This window comes from Filicampus tigris, chromosome 2, assembly GCF_054856515.1.
Source record: "Filicampus tigris isolate MCC_2025a chromosome 2, RoL_Ftig_1.0, whole genome shotgun sequence".
Classification (NCBI taxonomy): Eukaryota; Metazoa; Chordata; class Actinopteri; order Syngnathiformes; family Syngnathidae; genus Filicampus; species Filicampus tigris.
In genome coordinates this window covers 16,826,890-16,846,201 of record NC_141218.1, presented here as the reverse complement: position 1 = coordinate 16,846,201, position 19,312 = coordinate 16,826,890, and the positions used below count along the sequence as shown (strand labels likewise).

At 40.8% G+C, this 19,312-nt stretch overlaps 1 long non-coding RNA gene across 1 annotated transcript in view; it reads right to left on the bottom strand.

Annotated features, from left to right (window-relative positions):
- LOC147151616 (uncharacterized) overlaps positions 1 to 19,312 on the bottom strand; it is a 51,896-nt gene that overhangs the window by 17,973 nt on the left and 14,611 nt on the right. The window contains exon 3 of the long non-coding RNA XR_015081889.1: positions 8,936 to 9,113. This is a non-coding gene — a long non-coding RNA (uncharacterized LOC147151616). The remainder of the gene's footprint in view (positions 1 to 8,935; positions 9,114 to 19,312) is intronic.

Here is a 19,312-nt window from a genome sequence, read left to right as displayed (position 1 = left end):
TTTGTTAGGAACTCAAATGTGTAATGTTCCCCTTCATCAGGCGATTAGCGTGGGTCTTAAACATAGGTGACATCAGTTTAAACTGCACTAATAAACTACGCACCAGAGGGTGCTGGAACTGCACAAATGGAAAATAACTAGGGCTTTTAAACAGATTTGTTGCTATTGATATCGTGACATGACAATGACGATATATCGTGGCGATTTTAATATCGCGATATCGATGATATCGTGACATTACTACTAGCTACGACATTCACTAGCCAAAGGCTGAGCTACACTATTTGTTTACAGAGTAGCTTTGTGATAGAATGTGTGATTATATGGCTCTTTATGGTAGTCCAGATGGCCACACACTTAAACAAACCTGAGTAATTCAGTGTTTCAATAACTGCTGCACAGGCAAAAAAAGATCCCCATGTCTGTGAGATGCCAGCGTGTGTGTGCTTGGTGAGACCTTCTTGAAGGGAAAGTGGCTAGATTGAACAAACGCTGCCCTGGTCAAACTAATTAGGCTCCTATAGGTGTTTAAGAGCCTACTGGCAAGTACATGTGTCCAAGCAGCCTGCATTTGCTCTTCAGAAAAACAAAAGGGGTTGAAACTATTTAATCTCAGTTTGTAGGCGTTATCATTCACACTGACAATTAAGGATGTAACAATTCACTCAAGCCCCGATTCAATTCGGTTTTCGATTTTCAGTTCCTGATTTTCGATTTGATTTTTTTAAAATTGCTACCATGCTTGTCTGCGGCTCTGCAGCCATCCACAAATGCAATACGCAGTAACACATTCAAAATGTATGCATCTGGAATGACAAAAACCTTTCAAGACATCATTTTCTACATAACTTCATCAACTCGATTTTTCATTTAATTGAATCGATTAACTCATTTCATACCTGCACCATTTTAAATAGTTTTTTATAATCTGCCAGTACACGCCCAACATCGAGTTAACTCGAGAAATGCGTTTTTTGTGTGCATTTGATGCCCTAGGCTCTCATGCAATTAATCAGTGTTTTTCAAACTTTTTGGAGTCAAGGCACATTTATTTGATTGAAAAAATCCCGCGGCACACCAGCAGCTGAAATTGTGAAAAAAAAGCTTATTTTAACAAGTGTTATATTGTTTATATAAGCATTTTTTAACATTGGAGAATAACATTATATTATAACATCTTGAATAGGAATCAAACAAAGAAAAATATATTTTATAATGTTTCATATTGATACTCAGTGTGAAACATGGGCCTGTTTGGATAAAGAAACGTCACTAATTCGCTTGTCTCTAAACAAAGACAATTGGCTACCTGCTGCTGCCACCTGCTGCTATGGAAGAGTACTACAATGTAGTAAAGACATGATTACGCTGCCAGGCGCTAGACTGCACAGGCACACAAATTAGATAATTTCCCACGGCACACCTGACAATATCTCATGGCACACCAGTGTGTCGCGGCACACAGTTTGAAAAACACTGCAATTAATCACAAAGTTTCAGGCTTGGGAAGCGTTGTAATGACGTGCAATCGCCAGCATATGTCACCAGTGTCGTTGATCAGACCCATTTCCAGTATGTAGCATCATACATACATCACACATTTTTTGTTTTTGGGCATCAAAGTTGCCTATGTTCTACTGCAGATTACTCAAGAATGACAAATGCTACTAATACTTTTTTTTCTTATGAAAGAAGAGACTCTAATCTTTGTTTTGGTAGGTTCCATGTCTATATAGTCATAAAACACAATATTCTGTGGGCATTCAAAGATGGGTCAAAATCCTCGAAAATGGCTGGCACTGAGGAGCTTAGCTGCGCTGCAAATGGCTGGCATTGAATGAGTTAATCGATTAATCGGGGGGAATCGATTTTAAATCGATGTTCGATTAATCGTTACATCCCTACTGACAATTAATAGCTAACAGCATGCCAACAGCAAGTCTGTTGTTGACTCAGCAGGATGAAAGCAGTCGGAGTCATGCGGTGATGTTCTATTTGACTCTAACATGTGATTGCCCCGTAATTAGTTCCCAACATCCATGTGACAAATCTACACCCTCCCACCTGCCTTGATTTTTGCAGTTTCCATACATTTCCCGTAGTAGTTGTTTTTGATTCGTTTTGACTCTTTGCAGGGAAATTTTAATGTACCTGACATCATGTTGAATATTATTACAATAATGCATTTCTACAAATAAAAACCTCTAATAGACACCTCCCTCCTCCTACCACTGAGTCAATAGGTGGACATTCAACAAACCAAGATTCACTCAGAAGTCAGTGGAAACAGAGCAACTGGCCAGTCTCTCATGCTATTAGCACATGTACAATGCTGACAAGTGAAAGACGCTTTTACAACAACAACAAAAATCAATAATCTGTCCAACTGCAGTACATAGCTCATGTCACATTTTTTCACGTTCACTAAACATTCCCTGTGACCATGTAGGCTTGGTAATAACGTCTAATTGAAGTTGTAAAGTCTCAGTGTCTCAAAGCCGCACGCTAGAACACTTTGTTGGTTGCTATTTGATCGTTTTGTTACCGTTCAGTATTCATAAAGCTACTGAGAGGAGACTATCTTTTAGGTGAATGGCTGCCATGAGCGGCGTCAACAATATCACTGCTTAGAGGGAGAGAAGCAGAGCGAGCCTGTCTGCAGTGCAAAGGAACAGTGAATAAAGGCGTGCTTGACTTACAGCTCGAAAGAGGGGGGAAAAAGGGGAATGAAATGCATTCATCAGACCTCTGGAAGAATGAACATGACACATTATAAAGGATTAGAAAAGAGCAACACAACCATTGTATTCCAAGGAAAATGATCAATTCATTGCAGATGAATTGGCTTTAATCTTCAAAGGCCTAGAACACTCATTTTCCTTTCAAGTCCCACCATATGAGTCTATTTCATCATTAGCGAGCAAATCAGTCCCCAAAAATATAGTGAAAGAGGTCGGAGTAGAGAAAAAAAAGTAGCACAAGCACAACAAATAAGGCTAATTAAGAATTGTTTTGATGAAACTATCTTTGCAAGAATGTTGCACAATGATGCAATGATTCTCTTACAGCTGCGCTTCAAACAGAAAATAACAACATCAAGCATACTAGACACCATTCATTCAGCACTCATATGCTATTGCCCCTGAAGAAAAAAAACAAAAAAACCATGATGAAATCCCCAAAAATGAATTTCAGAAAGCAAATTACTGTCCATAAGCGTTTGGACCGAGTGCTCAGCAGATGCTTCCCTCCCGCGCAATGCTCAGTGATGATGTCATCACAGGTCATCAACAGCAATGGTGTGAATGAGTTTGAAAATTAGGCGAAAATGTGGACAACTTGAAGCACTGCTTTCCACATGCTGAGAGACATGTGGTGTCTAGCGATGAGTGCTGCCAGATGCTAAATGAGTCCACATGAGGTTGTTAGAGAGCATAGTGCTAATGCAGCACTGCGCTGTCGCTGTAAAAAAGTGCTCATGCCCAAAACAATTATGCACTGACTTTGATCGGCTACATTTTACATGAATGCCACGAAGGAATTAACAGGAATATATGGGGAAAACCTCAACATAATTAGTCAGGTAAGACTAGAACGGCTTAACTGAAGCGTATCTTGCAGCAGAATTATCCCTCCCTTCTCTATACCACTCATCCTCGGTAACAGGAGCCGACTCCTGCTGACTTCGGGCTGGAGGCGTGGCACACCCTCAACTGGTCGCTAGTCATTCGCAGTGCACACAAGACAACCAACTCGGACACACCCATGGACAATTTACAAGTGTACCAACATATACTGTAACGACTCCAAAATTGGATGAGCGTTGGCCATAAAAATTTGCAACTTGTAAATATTTGGTAGGGTATGCGGCTAGGAGACGAGCCAAGAGTCTAGAACATGAATCGACTGCCAGTGAACCCATCTTCTCAGAGGGAATGCAACCTTTGTCTTTTTACACACTGTAAACACATTTAAAGATGACTCCCAAAAAGCATGAAGTATGAAAGAAGAAAATAATTCCCGTCGAAACAAAGTAAGAAATCTTTGAGAAATAGGAATGCAGTGACACAACTTGCAGGTGGATATGATCGCGTCTCTACTACCCTCGCAACAAACCTTAAGAGGAAATATGAATTGAACAAGGCCTTGTTGGGCAAACAGAACCTTGACGACGTTAAGACCAAAATTACCGCATGATGTTGAGATGTTGCTGCTTGTTTGAGTGAATTAAAAGCAGCTAGGAGGAGTTCCAATCAATGAAATGGTAATTTGTGAAAAGTCGAGCTCCGGCAAAAAGAAATCTGATCCATCATCTGAAAAGGAAACTTTCAAGGCTGCTTGATCAATTCAAGAAGAGGATAGGAATTCAGAACGTTGTTTCTCACAGAGGCAGCAAGCTCTGATTTGGCTGCAGCAGAAGAATATCTTAAGGAATTTGAGGAATTTATTGAGGAGAATAGCCCGACACCTCACCACATACTGCGATGAAACAAACGTATTTTTGGAAGAAACTATGGAATTGGATCTATAGATCACCTCCAAGGGAAAACCATGCTCATGATCATAAGCCCAGGACAGACACTTTGCACCCTATTTTCATTCCGAGCGCGTCTAACTGTGGGAATGGGTGGAGATTTCTCTCTTTTGGTATTTTGCTCGACTTTGCGCTGGAAGAATTTGGGATAACGGGATGTTTTGGGATGGACAATCCTCGCTGCTTCCCTCATTTGCATCAAAATCAGGGCGGTCGGAGGCACAGTACGCACGAGTTGACATGGCGGGAACAGAAATAGACTCGCTACGCTCTGTGAATGACATTGGCAGGTAAAATGCAAGCTCTCCCCTTGCCGATGATGTAGTCGGCCATGGGCAATTGGACACCGCCTTGCATCGTGGGCACGTGTGCAGCCTGAACTCCCACTTCCTCTCCTCTTTTACCACATTGTCGGATGAGGCAACCCGTTTTTACGCTGAGTGCATGGGTGCCAGTCTACCAAAATCGGGCTGCTAGTGTTTGCGGAAAAGCATGTGGCGACCTGAAATTCAAGCCCTTTATCATGTATCATTCGGAGAGCTCCTGAGCCATCAGAAAGCGTAAAGGTAGGGGTGGGCGATCTGGCAAAAATATCCGATCACGATTTTTAAAAAAATAAAATCACGATCACGATTTTACCACAATTCTTTTTTTTACATCGTTTCTTTTAATACTAAGTTGCACATTTCTGACCATTTTCCTCATGTTAAACAAAATAAAACATGATTTTAAATGTGTAATGAAACTCAAAGAAAAAAAATACATTTTAAGTCAGCTAAGCTTTCTGAACAGGTTTTAATTTGAATAGTGACAATTTTTATCAAGATGTGCAGTGAATGTAAACCTAAAAGGTAACATAATGTAAACATCAAAACACAGCTCGTAACGCAGGCCTAGTACTTTGAAGAGTCGTTTAAAGCCCTGTTTTCCACTTTTTTAATGGGAATCATGTCTTCAGCAAGGTAATAATAAAGTCACTGCCTCAGTTACTTCTTTACACTGCTTGCTTGTTTTTTTTCATATGGAGTGCTCTTGTTAAATGGCTGTGCTACCGTGGGTTAAAATGTGCCATGTAGACGATCAAACGATCTTCCGGCTTCATGAGATCATGACGTTGAATCGCTTAACGATCTAATATCGTCATATCGCCCACCCCTACGTAAAGGTCAATCTATCGGAAGTCAAATCCTAAGGCCTGACTCAATTGGACAAAGTCTAGAGTAGAGGTCTTCAATCCTGTTCCTCGAGGGCCGATTTCCTGGATGTTTTCCGTCTCAACCCTGCTGCAACACACCTGATTCAAAATTCGGTGAACGAATCTTTTCAACGGTTCTTTTTGATGAACTGATTCTAAAGATTCAGTTCACTGAAAAGAACTGTTATGCCCATCACTAGTTTCCAGTGGAAAGCATCCAAACAAGTATTTTCAACATTCCTCCCTTGAAAAGTATATTTAATGTCCTCCCCATTTGCGACCCTAGTTGCACTCAACAAGAGCTGGCTGCACTAATTAATTTGTGATTTGTGTTCAAATTTCAAAGTTTTCCCCGAGCTTTGACTTGAGATTTGGTGACCAGTAGGAGAGCGACATCCGTCGCAGCAGATTGCCGCCTTTTTTGTCTCATGTTGGGAAATGGATGGCGCCGAGAAGTGAGCGACACAAAGCCTGTTTGACAGGTTCATGTCATGATGAATAGGAGGGAAGACAGCAGGTGGACAGCATAGTTTGATGTCTGCTTTCCCTTCTTTTATCACAGTGGGAGTCCCATGCGCATCATGCTTGCTGTGCTCAAGAGAATGGAAAACACAAAAATCTTTCTGCACAATCTCCTTTGCTCTCACTGTCCTTTTTTCATGTGCTCGGTGTGGGTGCACACTCAATACAACTGTTCCATTTCATCAGGTTTTTATCCCATTAAACGAAATCAAAACAGGATTTCAGCTACCATTGTCCAGGAGACACACTGCGCTGACAGCAGACGGTTTTTTTTCCTGCAGCCTGCTCAAAAGCTCGGGATGCAATCTGCAGTGCAGCAGTTAAAGAATGGACGAATCAACATGGTATGAAAACAACATTGTGAGCTTTAAAAAGAGAACCCAAAAGCATCGCTTTCCAATGTGTTGTAACTCTGAGTCACCCATGTTCCAACAGTTACTCTCCGAGCCACTCTTGAATTGGTTTATATCACTTGAAAGAAGCATTTTCACACTACTACTATAAAAGCACCAGTAAATAATACATTTTATTTTTTCACTCCAGGCTTCAGGTTTCTCCCATACATCCAATCTCCCATTGTACATGTTCACACTGTGGTACTAAGAAAAGTTACCTTATCTAAGTGTGAACTACAACTACAAACGTCATTTTCCCCGAGGATGATTAGTGCATCAAAAGCATTACATTTTACACGTATATTAACACCAGTGCTCATGCTAGCTCAATATAAAAGGTGTCTTGAAATAATGTGCGACACGTTCCCATTGTAGTTAAACATTAAAGCTGGTGATGTTAGTGCCAGTGTTTAGAGGCGTATGTTGGAGTAAATTTTGCTTGCTTGAACCCGTTAGCTGGTAGTATTTGTGCTAATGCTGACACCACACAAAACACGTATATAATCCATCCATCCATTAACCAAACCGCTATAATATGAAATGTATTTTGTATGAACATTTTTGCTGGTAATGTTTGCACCGGGGCGGCACGGTGGTCGACTGGTTAGCACGTCCGCCTCACAGTTCAGAGGTCGTGGGTTCGATCCCGGCTCCGGCCTCCCTGTGTGGAGTTTGCATGTTCTCCCCGTGTGGAGTTTGCATGTTCTCCCCGTGCCTGCGTGGGTTTTCTCCGGGCACTCCGGTTTCCTCCCACATTCCAAAAACATGCATGGTAAGTTGATTGGATACTCTAAATTGCCCCTAGGTGTGATTGTGAGTGCGGATGTTTGTCTCTGTGTGCCCTGCGATTGGCTGGCAACCAGTTCAGGGTGTCCCCCGCCTACTGCCCAAAGAAAGCTGGGATAGGCTCCAGCACGCCCCGCGACCCTTGTGAGGAGAAGCGGTACAGATAATGGATGGAGGGATGGATGTTTGCACCTATGCTATAGCTAGTAGTCTTGAAATAAACTGATCATTTTAGCTTGTGATGTTATTAGCATCAATTCTAAGGCTAACGAAAGGCAAAAAGTATCTTGAAATAAAAATGTGTGATGATTTTCCCCTGTATGATTTTGTTAGTACCAATACTAATGCTAACACAACATAACACATTTATGTAAATTGAAATGAATATTTTGTGGTAATTCTAGCTGGTAGTGGTAGCATTAATGCTAATTCTACATTTTAAGGCAACACAATAAATAATAGCGAATGAAAAGGGCGTGCGTTTTTTGTGAGCACAAATGCTAACACACAAAATATGTTATGCTCTCGTCTTTATCTACTGTATGATCATTTTAGCTTTGAGGAGCGGGCCGTGGGTCGCGAGGTATTTGGGACTGTTTAGCCCCCCCCCCGCGTCAGGTGTGCCTCTATATTTATGAGTAGGCTGTATCCTCGAATAAAACATTGAGCAACAATTTTTGCTGGTTCTTTTCACACCTACTGTATACTGTACTTCTAACAACACAAGAAGTGTCTTGAAATAAAAATCTGTGATCATTTCAGTTAGTGACACAACGTGTCCTAGCTGGTCCCTCAGAAGTATACTAAAGAGCTTCGGCGGTGTCGTTTTAATGAGACAGATGCTCAACTCCTATTACAAGGCACACAAGGTAATCAACAGGACTTAACCTAAATATTACAGAGAACGTGGAACAGGGAGCTATAACTGCCTTCCATTGGTCGAAAGTGACTGTGGAAAAAATAACAGCAGACTTTGAATCCCAACATCCCTCAGCTGAGATACAGATATTGAATGGCATCCATATTGGTCTGCCTCAAGCCAATGAACAGTGACAGGTGAAATAATCCCTCACTGGGACAAGGGGGATTTCAATAGCATTTGGATGGGAAGAAAGGAGTGTGGAAAAGAGCCTATTCATTCTTCATTACCTAACATGTCGTGCAGGAGTCAGAAAGAAAAGCATGCGTTTTTCACAATAAGCATGTTAACTAGTATATGTTGTTGAAACATTTTTCCAAAAAGGCAATGTTTGTGTTGCTAATGTCATGTCATTTACATGGCGGACCAAAGCATTCAGTTTATAACTTGTAGATTCATCATGCATGCACTGCACAGAGGGGGAGCAGTGGTTAAACTGCAGGAATCCAAACAGAAGAGGCCAGAAATAACGAGATGACGAATGAGGGAAAAGGACATAGAAAGGTTAGCCGGTTGTATCTTTGACTCTCTGATGTTTGCCTTACTGAGTAGACAGTTTTTCAACAGGAGGGAATTAAAGTCACCTTGGCCTGCATGGGGACAGGTGACAGGAGGAGTGGGGAAGCTGCAGCTCCCGGCTCTGGCTCTGACTCCTGCTGATGTGGGCCAGTCTTAGTTGAGGTGACAGGCGCAGGGAGCTGCTCACCGGGGGCCCTCGAGACCGCACAGCAGTTGGCCCGGGCGACGCGGCGCAAGCACATTCTGCATAGGACGTTCAAGGCACCAGAGTAAGAACTTCCTTCCTGTCCGACTGTCCTGTAACTTGATTTACTTCTTTCCACCACCTCAACTGTCACAGTCAAAGCATCAAATATTGATGTCACCTGGAGGTTTTCTTTCATATTGCTCGAGGGGTACAAGGGCGCAAGGTAAGAATATGCGCTCTTTTTGCCATTTGTTGCTCTATGCTGCCTTTCAAGACAGCGGGAAGTAGGAATTAAGTTCCAGGAACCCCACGCATTGGAAGGCCACTCACATGAAGACACTCAGTGTGAACTTAAAACTCAATATTATGGACAGCGATTCTTGGTTTACAATGGAGTTCCATTCGTACAGTCAAACTGTACCAAATTTGGAATGTGTCGCAATCCAGTCATTTCCAACCAGTGATGTCATGGATTACCTGACCAAGCCCTGCCACGAATAGAAAAAAATCCCAAAATAATTCATGCCTGCCAAAAAACATACTTAGAGCTGGTCCTATATCTGAAGAAGGTCCTTCACGTCACTAGTGAGCCAGGATTTACTGTTGGTGAAACAGTGCATAGTCCTGGCTGAAATGATGGCATCTTTATAGGAAATTGACACATCTTGTGTTACAATCTTTGAGGTCATCTCTGTTGTTCCCGTGTGGATCACAAAGTACGCCCAGTCTACGCAATCTAAGCAGCCCTACAGTGAGTTGTTGGCTTCTTGACTCCACTTCCTAACAACACTTTTGGTTACAGGAAGCCCTCGGACTACAGGAACATACTGAGGCGTTAACAGCATGAGATTGTGGTCTGATAATTCAAGTGGGTACAGGGGAGAAGCACTGTATGCATCCCTGGTGTTTGCATGCAGCATGTTCAATGTTTTGTTGTTGTGCACAGGGGATACTTGTGAAAAATGGGTTGTACTGAGTCTAAACTGCAGTGATTAAATTCCCAAGTTATGATGACAAGAGCCTCTGGGTGCAGGCTCTGTAACCTGGCAACAGGTACATGAATTCTATCACAAGCCTCTGCCTCTGTAGAAGAGGGTGGAAAGTACACTGGTATGCTTATGGTGGATGACAATTCCCTTGCCAGATAATATGGACGTAATCCCTCGGGTTTTGTATGAATCGGCGGTGACTCGAATAGAGAAGCAAACTGGCCGTTAAAAACGAACGCCGAATCGGAATTTGGGGATGTGAGTCAAAATGAGTCATGCAAAAACAACAACAACGCTAACCGGTGCGAGACTGTATGCGTGCAGTGTAATTTCTCCTTTTCCTCTCCCCCGCCCTCCAACTTCTTGTTACCATCACTAATACTTCGGAGAGGGCTAGTGCATGGGTCAAGCCAGATACCATTACAGTCATGCATCTCTGGATAAAAGTGGTTCATATTTTCACTTTTCATCATGGAAGCTTTGCCCCCATAAGGGAGGGGCAGAGTATGGGATTGGGGGGAAAACCTCTTGTGACAGCCACATGAATAGGAGACATAAACAAAATGACTCAAATCCTTGCAAGTGGTTGCAACTGCGTTGTGTGATCATATGAGCATGTGTCTCCCTGGGGCCAAATGTGGCAGATCAAGAATCTGGCACTTGGCATCCACTTTGACTTGCACGTGACTGACAAATACAGGACTTAAAAGGTACCTCTGCTGGCCCATTTTAAAGGTATTGATGGGGAAACGGAGCAATATTGTAAAGTTTGATCAATATCTGGTGGACTTTGTGTCTAGTCTGGTATTCAACAAAACGCCCGTAACTCCCCTGGTTAATTTTCATGCAAGGTGCCATGGTAGGAACGGATGCAACGTCACGTCGTTGACTGGGCCGTCCATCGCACCCACCGGTTGCTATTGAGTGATACACCAGATCGTTGTTGTCATAAACACTGCTTGGGGCCTGGACTTGTAACTGAAATCCGAGATCGCTGTTCATTAAGTATTTAACTACAGAATCCCGAATCCATTTGAATTTGTTACTAATTGTTCTTTTGCTGAAAAACATGTCATGTCATAGTACAAAAAATGTAACATCCAATTTCATCATGATGGACTAAAAATATTAAGTATAAAGTGCATTTTTATCGTGCTTAATCTACACCATATGTTGTCCAAAATCCTTTGCCAAGCCACAAATTCACACATCAAATGTACATAGCAACATACATAAGTCACACATAGACGTGAGACGGGTGTGCGTGTGCGCGTATACACACTTAAAAGTTCTATTTTGTTTGTCTCACAAGCCGAAATCAATTCAGTTAAATCCACTTTCGCAGACATAAATGAAAGACGACTGCTCCGGGTTTTATTTTCTGGAAATAGAACAAGCCGGCAATAGTTGCCCGCATAGCAGCGCAATACATAGAATAAGCACAGCAGGGTGAAAAGCTTGTATGAGTTGCAATCATGAGCTGACTGAAAGAACATTTTTCAATTGTGAACAGTCCAAATAGAGATGCCCAATGAAACCACCTGTAGTTTAACAGCTAGCATTTTAGAAACATGCAGACTCCTCTACGCTGTGGTATATGGCCTGATCGATACTGAGAGCGCACATTAATAATAATCAGAGCAGGTATTGATGAACTCAGGTGAGCTATTAAAAAGTTAATTTGATGATCCAGTTTGCTCTGACCTTTCTTTATACACTTGTAGCTGCACGCTCTGGACAGAGACCTAACAGACATGCAGAAGCGGTTACTTGCATGCTCTAGCTAAAAGTTAATTGGGGAGAATAATAGAAAACTGTGGCATGTCAGCTCCAATTGCGCTGTGACACACACACACATCCACACGCACGCACACAAAAGGCAGATGCTGATAGCCTCTCTCTATTTGCCTTGTGCTACTCACTTTTTCAGTTTTTCTAGTAGGCACCTGAAACAAGATTAGAGATAGATTAGAGCTAGATTACAGTGGTAGTTTGTCAAAGTTGGTCGTCGGAAATGCTAACAAAAGCCCGTTTCAAATCATAGGCGGACTGGCCTATAGGTGATGACTATTTTTTCCGGCCGGATCTAAAAGGCAGAGAGACCGATGGCGGAAGGGTACCTCGGCTGTGGGCGGTAGAAATTTCATAATTTATTATAAAGGTTTTAAAAATATCAGCATGTTATAAAAAATTTTGTGAAAAACTGTAGCTAATCAAATCTGATAAATATTACTAATTTTGAGCCACATTAAAAGAGTAATTATTCAGAAAAAAACGAAAGAAATTGTGAACAGAGAAACAACAGGGAAAAAAGATTCAAAATACATTCCATGAAAGATATATATATATATATATATATATATATATATATATATATATATATATATATATATATATATATATATATATATATGTGTGCGTTTAAAAAACAAACATATAACCTTACTCATTTCTGGGGGAACACAAATCATGGCAGAGTGAACGCTCCACCTCAGTGATTTATTTTTTATTTACTGGCACTATCTCACCTGCTAGAAGAACTGAACAAAATGCAGAGTGTGTGAATCAGGGACAATGTGTCTCAGGCAGAGAGCAGCTGAAGTCATAAAGTTTAAGAAATTGTACCACATGCGATATGAAAGTTTTAATGAACTTGTTGAAGGAATCTATGTTTGCAAATCACCTAAAGCATTGGGAATGTACTTCTTCAAAGATGTAAGAGTCAAATTCTACCAAATCCATAAAGGTTCCTTTTCTTCCTCCAAAAACGTTCAGACCCAGCTCCCTATTTTAATTATAATTTTTAATTGTATTTATTCTCATGTGATTGACAGCAACATATGTCTGTATGAGTCGCTTTCAAGTATTAATGACACCACATCAATTCTTGGATCAGAGGTTTAAAGGAATGCTTAATTATTTTTACATGTGTGGCTTGATTGGTAATGATTAATTAGTTTAGCTTGGAAAAACGCATGAGAGCTGAAAAATCTACAACTTTGTACCGCTATATTGATATATTTCACTTTTATGACAACATTTTCAACACATGGGTACATCCATGTTGGGACCAACAAGACGTAACGTGTGTATACTCACTGCCGGACAATAGACATTCGACAACGAGGAGGACGCAAAGAAAAACAATGACACAATCCATTGCAAGAATTTGCAAGGGCGCAACCAGAAACAGCAAACAAGGTGCCCACTGGCATGTTATTCCATAATTTTTACAAAAAGTGCAATTTTTGTCAAGCGCCCGTTGTGCAAAAGGACAAGCAAATAGATGTGCGTGTCCAGTGAACATTCGAGGGACAAGGAGTAGTTTAAAGTTTGAGTTGGGCCACGCCACACAGGTGACATTAAAAACCAACACCGTGCTGAGTATTTTTAACAAGCAAGAGGTCGGCGCTAAGTTGAACTGCCAGAGGGACTTCCTCTCAAACCTTCGCCATCTCCGGCGATGGAGCCAGGGTCAATGCTCGTAAATTAAGCTGCTGAGAAAACGGACCAAAGCAGAACTCTTTTGATCATGTGTGCAAGGAAGGACATATTAATTGCAGCAAATGTCTAAATCTTTTTCTAAACTTTTGAGTTTCTAATCTGTTGTGAAAACACTGTAATGTAATTTATCATTCAAAGCATCTACTGTGTGTCTAAATGCCCAAACTAGTGAAATGAGTATTGAGCTACAGAACCAGAAAAGCTTTGGGAAAAAAAATTAGACAAAGCAATGCAATAATCAATTAAAGGACCTTTTACTCAGCAAGTTGGCATGGTGATAATTAGACACGCATAGCTTCCCTGAGTACAAGAAGGCAGCGCCTCCCCCATCTTTCCTCCGCCATATTGAGTGCCAAGTTGATATTTCAGTTTCAGCTATGTGACATTTGGCTGACTGAACAGAGGTGTTGGGGACAGCCATTAACGAGAGAGCAGACAGTGAGGAATAGAGCAGAAGTAAAAGACAACGAGCGAGGGGAAAAGAAGGTGAGGGTTAAAAAACGTCGTATCCGTCATTATCATAGCTCCCTGTGGTTTTCCAAATGCCTCTTTTCATATATGAGATGGGGTGTATTAAATGTGATAGCAGGCCTTTGTTCAGACTCCCACTGGGTTCGTTCAACTCCTAAATGGCCACGTAACCGACCAGACGAGAAGACCTCACCAGCTTTGAAACAATAGCTCCTTGGAACTGAGAGAAAACATTAAATGGATTAGGTTACACTGTAGCAATAGTGTTGATGCTGTATATAAAAACAAATAGTGTAGCAACAAGCATGCCCTTTTTCCACTCTACCAGTATTATCTCAGCTTGACACAGCCCTACGATTAGGTACTATTTGCAATACACTTTCAGAAGAGGTGCAGCGAGGGCTGCTCGATTAAGCGATTTTGAACCGTAACCGCATTTTCTGGATAAAACGATTTTAAAAATGTCCAAATCGGCACGTTCAAAGCCACCGTAGTTTCCTCTGCATTTCCGCTTCCTCCCACGAGCGCGCAGTCCGATAACAACAAAAACATCCATGGCTACCGGCGATTCTGCTATTTGCTCAGGCAAGTGAGCGTTTGGTTAAAAAAATCGGGCAAATATAGATCTGTAGCGTAGTGTGTGCCCCGCATGTACAATACAACTCGTGAGCAAGTAACTCAACGTCTGAAAGGCGTCCCTTTTTTTCTCCTCTACAACGGACCTCTATGCATCTGGATTTAAGCTTGACAGTGCATTGTATTATTGAGTGACAGTTTTGCACTAATCATTGATTTTAAAATTAAGTTTAAATAAAAGACATTCAAAATACTTCATTTTCATTATTTTTTGTTTTACAAAGAAATCGTAATCATAAATTCGGGTTTGAGAGAAAATAATCGGGATTTTCTTGTTAGGCAAAATCGAAGGTGCAGCTATCAGATATTTGAGTATTTGGGTATTCCACTTAAAATTACATCAGGTAATCAGATAAAATATATTTTTGCTTGGTTAAAGAGCAATTATGGATATACAAGGAAAGATAAGACATTTCACTTAATAATGCTTAACTATCCGTAAATCCTTCCATCCATCTAAATCCACATATAGACACATTTCAGTTTAAATTTAGCATTTATTGTATCAAAAACATAAAACAATTTAAAAAAGGAATAAAGAACATAAACAAACATAGCCCAGCTGACTAGAACGACACCAAAAGTTTTGGAAGTGTTCAAACGTCAAAAATAACGACACCTTCAGCAGAGCACACTAGGCACCAGTGCTTGGTGATATTTTATCAAGAATGAAACACTTTTTTTCCAGCACAGAATATTGTCTGCTAGAAATGACCAGCTTAGTGCCTGCTCAACTAACTTTCACATGTTTTTGTTTTAATCTTCTTCACTCAACAGCACTGTCCTTTAACCTTCACCACTGTAATAATTCAACAGTGGTCATGTAATAAACCTAGCCCTAGGCACGGCTAATATTGTGCTAGTTTGCGCTACGCTAATTTTATATTGTCTCAGCTCCTCCTCTCCAGTCACCTGGGCATCTTCGACCAAGAAATTGCACTGCCGATATATCGTAGCAGTATGCAAGCGCCTTGCTGTTCAGTCTGAAAGGCAACAATTCCTGCCTTTCTCGCATTCTCTCATCGTTGCTGCCCGCCAGTTATTTTAGTTAATGAAAATGAGTGAAATAACTAAAACTACTTTTTTTTTAAATTCACATTAACAAAATAAAATAAAAACAAAAATACTTTAAAACGGACTGAAACTATAATTATAGTGAAACTGTCCTTTGTTTTCGCCTTTGGCAATTGATTAAATATTTGCGCCTTTGGTGTTGATTTTTAACATATTGTAATAAATATATTAAATGTGTTCTTTTGGAACTACATTTGACCATTAGCCGGAAGAAGGAAGGTTGACCAGTCATCTGGGGGTTGTGGTCCTTTTACTTTACGCCAGTGTCAAGGCCAGCATAACTCCCCCTTCCATATTCGCCCTTCCCAATCTCTTCACACAACAGCCAATTATTCATAATTTCTCTACTGTCTCCTTACAAGACTGAGCAGGTATTTTGGGTACAATGAAGACTTCTTCTAAACCATTACACATCCTGACCACAACCTTACTAAAAAAATGTTTTCAGCACTATCGGTCCATTTCTGCTCTACATAATCAATTGCTCACTGGTTTCTGGTTGTGTCCCGTCCTATTTCAAGCAAGCAGTTGTTCAGCCATTTCTTAAAAAGCCAAATATTAACCCCTCTGTTTTTGGCAACTATCAGCCTTTTTTCAAACTGCTCTTTGTGTCCAAAATTTTTGAAAAAGTCATGCCAAACAAGCTAGTTTTTGCTTTAAACAGATACAACATTTTTGATCAATTCCAGTCCGGTTATCGTCAGTTATGTTCCACAGAAACAGTTTTCCTCAGGTTCTCTAATGCCATCACAATGGCCTCTGATACTGAGAAATACATAATCCTGGTTATGCTTGACCTCAGTGCAGCCTTTGACACCATCTCGCCCAGCCCCTCCTGCTACTCTCTGAGTCTCTGCCTGAGTGAGTGACTCAGGCACACTTTTTGTCCCTCCCTGGCAGAGAGGGCGACGGGAGAGTGAGAGCGGCCGGAAACTAAAGCAATGGCAGAGCCAAACAAGAAGCGGAGCGCGGTGTGGACTTTCTTCTTTTTTTTTACAACAGAAAAGGAGAGTGCCAAGTGTGACTTGTGTAATAAAGTGCTCCGCTACTGTGGTAACACCACAAATTTACACAAAGCACTAGCACTGACAAGCAGCCGCGAAAAATAGGACTTTCGGCAGTATGAGGTGACAGCGGGAGCGTGACGTGGACGCACTGCCTTTTTTTTTTCTTTTTTTTTTTAATGCCAGCGCCACTTAGGCGTTGATTAGTGTGACCGTTCCATAGTAGCATGCCGCTGATTGATGAGCGTGGGGGATAATGGCCCTTTGGAAAAACCGCAGGTTTGACGATCTTGAAATCTCTGTCTGAGAACACAATTTCGGTCCCAAAACGATAAATCTTTCAGCCCTGGTTTATGTGCCAATGTCATGCACGAACTCCAGCAAGTCTAATGTCTCCTTCCGCATGTCAAGTATGGCGTACTCTGACTTGTGCTCCGTACCGCCCTGATTTTGATTGCAAATTAGCAACACAGCAAGGACTAGCCGGGAAAACACAACGTTCCAACCCACAATGGCGCAAGCGCCCCGTTACCCCCAATTCTACCAGCACAAAGTCTAGTAAAATACCAAAAGACAGAAAACTCCACTCATTCGCCCAAAACGAAAATGAGGCCCATTGTGTGACAGTTATGAAGTTGTCTGGTCATATATCTGTGTGCCATGAAAGATCATCAAGTATGTCACCAATTGACCTTTTTCATTTTATTGTCATGAAAATTATGATTTTCTTTATTTATTACACATAAAGTATCTTCATCTATTTTTTCCAGCGACGTACAGTGACAGGCAACTAAATCAAATGCTCACCCCCAATTCATGTTTGCCTCCAGGTACTAAGGCTTAAAGGAAAAAAGGGGTAGAGTAAATGTTGAATATTTGTTATTCACCGCATCAGGCAGAGTTTGATGTGTTAATCCATTAATGTATTGAGTAGATACATTGAATAGTAACATCTAGATTATTATTTCATGTATTTATTTACATAAACATATGTAAATGTAAAAAAAAAAAAAAACACTCCATTAATTTTAATTTGGCTGTGCTACTGTGTCGTGTGATCTCTGGAGGTAGCTGAACTGTCTACATGTAGGCTAACTACCTTAGAATTGGCTCAAGTGGAAATGGATAACCTTGCTCCGCAGCTTGTTAGGTGCTCAGTTTGTGGATGTAAAATCGGGAGGCACATATAGCATGAGATAAACAACTTTAATGAAATGCCTCCAAGAGATACAGTATGTGAATGTGAAGTAGGCTACACTGACTGACTCATGGACATGCTTGTATAATGTACGCTCAGGGGTTATGTGAGCACACTACACATGACTATTCCTAGACTTATATGAATCGTAAGAGTAGTAAGACTGAAGCACAACCGCACTACTTTAGGTTACTAGCTGCAGTGATAAGTTATGTGCGTATATGGTGGAGCTAAACACATTCCTGTGATTACTCACAAAGTGGTCAAGAGCTGCAGGGGATGGTCAACTCAAATGCAGGAATAATGATAAGCAACAGACAATCCCAGACTATAAACACAAATGAGCAGGACACAAGGGTCGTTAAAGAGATTGGACGTGGACAATGGAGTGAAACCAAGTGAATCGATAGCTACTGTAAATTGGCAATATCTCACCAAAATAACCTTTTAAACAAAAGCCGATCAAAGATAGGAAGCTGCACTTTTGTGCCATATCTAATTTTACAGGTACCGTGACCTACTACTGAGTGAAATATTGTCAAGGTTTTTGAGTGCTGTAGTATAACAGATTAGTGTATGAGTATTTCAATTCCTTTTAACGGGAAAAATTCATTTGACATTAAGAATACATTGAGTTACGAGCTTGGTTAAGGAAGACATTAAATCTGCAAGTCAAGCTACCAATGTATTTGAATTCATATTCAACACTATGTACAGTGTGTCCTCGGGTTACAACTGAGTTCCGTTCCTATGACAACATCTTAACACGATTTTGTATGTAAGTTAGTTGGCTGTAGTCTCTGCCTCTGACCAATGCTAACGCAGAAAGGAAGTTCATAATGACATAAATATTTGGATGAAAATGACTTGTAAATGTAGAATAAAGACAAAAATGCCTTACCTTTTCTCCATTGGTTGGCCTGTACACTGGGAGAGAATTTTAATGCTACAAGAAGTGACGGAAGCCCATTTAAAATCAGAAGCGGACTGTTCTGAATGCCTATTTTTTCCCCCCCTGAAAAAAAGGCGAATGACGGACGACAGAAGGTTACCCACGCTGTAGACGGATGATGAATAACGGACGCTCAATTTTTAGTAAAATGCTCAGCTCTGAAAATTATTAAAATTAATGAAAATGTCAAACTGGACATACATCACTTCCTTAAGATATTGTTTTTTTATTCATTAAATACTGTACAAAATATATTAACATCAATTTGCAAATGATGTATATACACTACCGTTCAAAAGTTTGGCGTCACTAAGAAGTTTACTTATTTTTGAAAGAAAAGCAGGGTTTTTTTTCAATAAAGGTAACTTTAATCAGGAATACACGCTATACATTATTAATGTGGTGAATGACAATTCTAGCTGCAAAT